Source organism: Benincasa hispida, unplaced genomic scaffold (assembly GCF_027475165.1).
Source record: "Benincasa hispida cultivar pf3 unplaced genomic scaffold, pf3_genome.v1.1 HicScf1538, whole genome shotgun sequence".
NCBI lineage: Eukaryota > Viridiplantae > Streptophyta > Magnoliopsida > Cucurbitales > Cucurbitaceae > Benincasa > Benincasa hispida.
The window spans coordinates 10,001-12,500 of NW_028325896.1; positions in this window are offsets into that span (position 1 = coordinate 10,001).

The window sequence follows — 2,500 nt, forward strand, 5'->3', positions numbered from 1 at the left end:
TAATCGCAGGAAATCCTTTGATAACACTGATTCCTATTTCTCAATGATATCCCACGATCAAGACAATTGGCTAAATCCCGTGAAACCATTTCATAGAAGTTCATTGATATCTTCTTTTTATAAAGCAACTCGACTTCGATTCTTGAATAATCCACATCACTTCTGCTTCTATTGTAACAAAAGATTCCCTTGTTATGTGGATTATGTGGAAAAGGCCCGTATCAATAATTATGATTTTACGTATGGACAATTCCTCAATATCTTGTTCATTCGCAACAAAATATTTTCTTTGTGCGGCTGTAAAAAAAAACATGCTTTTTTGGAGAGAGATACTATTTCACCAATCGAGTCACAGGTATCTAACATATTCATACCTAACGATTTTCCACAAAGTGGTGACGAAAGGTATAACTTGTACAAATCTTTCCATTTTCCAATTCGATCCGATCCATTCGTTCGTCGAGCTATTTACTCGATCGCAGACATTTCTGGAACACCTCTAACAGAGGGACAAATAGTCAATTTTGAAAGAACTTATTGTCAACCACTTTCAGATATGAATCTATCTGATTCAGAGGGGAAGAACTTGCATCAGTATCTCAATTTCAATTCAAACATGGGTTTGATTCACACTCCATGTTCTGAGAAATATTTACCATCCGAAAAGAGGAAAAAACGGAGTCTTTGTCTAAAGAAATGCCTTGAGAAATGGCAGATGTATAGAACCTTTCAACGAGATAGTGCTTTTTCAACTCTCTCAAAATGGAATCTATTCCAAACATATATGCCATGGTTCCTTACTTCGACAGGGTACAAATATCTAAATTTTCTATTTTTAGATACTTTTTCAGACCTATTGCCGATACTAAGAAGCAGCCAAAAATTTGTATCCATTTTTCATGATATTATGCATGGATCAGGTATATCATGGCGAATTCTTCAGAAAAAATTGTGTCTTCCACAATGGAATCTGATAAGTGAGATTTCGAGTAAGTTTTTACATAATCTTCTTCTGTCCGAAGAAATGATTCATCGAAATAATGAGTCACCATCGATATCGACACATCTGAGATCGCCAAATGTTCGGGAGTTCCTCTATTCAATCCTTTTCCTTCTTCTTGTTGCTGTATATCTCGTTCGTACACATCTTCTCTATGTTTCTCGAGCCTATAGTGAGTTACAGACAGAGTTCGAAAAGGTCAAATCTTTGATGATTCCATCATACATGATTGAGTTGCGAAAACTTCTGGATAGGTACCCCACATCTGAACTGAATTCTTTCTGGTTAAAGAATCTCTTTCTAGTTGCTCTGGAACAATTAGGAGATTCTCTAGAAGAAATATGGGGTTCTGCTTCTGGTGGCAACATGCTATGGGGTGGCGGTCCCGCTTATTGGGTCAAATCAATACGTTCGAAGAAGAAAGATTGGAATATCAATCTCATCGATCTCATAAGTATCATACCAAATCCCATCAATCGAATCGCTTTTTCGAGAAATACGAGACATCTAAGTCATACAAGTAAAGAGATATATTCATTGATAAGAAAAAGAAAAATGTGAACGGTGATTGGGATTGGATTGATGATAAAATAGAATCCTGGGTCTCGAACAGTGATTCGATTGATGATAAAGAAAGAGAATTCTTGGTTCAGTTCTCCACCTTAACGACATAAAAAAGGATTGATCAAATTCTATTGAGTCTGACTCATAGTGATCATTTATCAAAGAATGACTCTGGTTATCAAATGATTGAACAACCGGGAGTAATTTACTTACGATACTTAGTTGACATTCATAAAAAGTATCTAATGAATTATGAGTTCAATACATCCTGTTTAGCAGAAAGACGGACATTCCCTGCTCATTATCAGACAATCACTTATTCACAAACCTCGTGTGGGGCTAATAGTTTTCATTTCCCATCTCATGGAAAACCCTTTTCGCTCCGCTTAGCCCTATCCCCCTCTAGGGGAATTTTAGTGATAGGTTCTATAGGAACTGGACGATCCTATTTGGTCAAATACCTAGCGACAAACTCCTATCTTCCTTTCATTACAGTATTTCTGAACAAGTTCCTGGATAACAAGCCTACGGGTTTTCTTATTGATGATAGTGACGATATTGATGATAGTGGCGATATTGATGATAGTGTCGATATCGACCGTGACCTTGATACGGAGCTGGAGCTTCTAACTATGATGAATGCGCTAACTATGGATATGATGCCGGAAATAGACCGATTTTATATCACCCTTCAATTCGAATTAACAAAAGCAATGTCTCCTTGCATAATATGGATTCCAAACATTCATGATCTGGATGTGAATGAGTCGAATTACTTATCCCTTGGTCTATTAGTGAACTATATCTCCAGGGATTGTGAAAGATGTTCCACTAGAAATATTCTTGTTATTGCTTCGACCCATATTCCCCAAAAAGTGGATCCCGCTCTAATAGCTCCGAATAAATTAAATACATGCATTAAAATACGAATGCTTC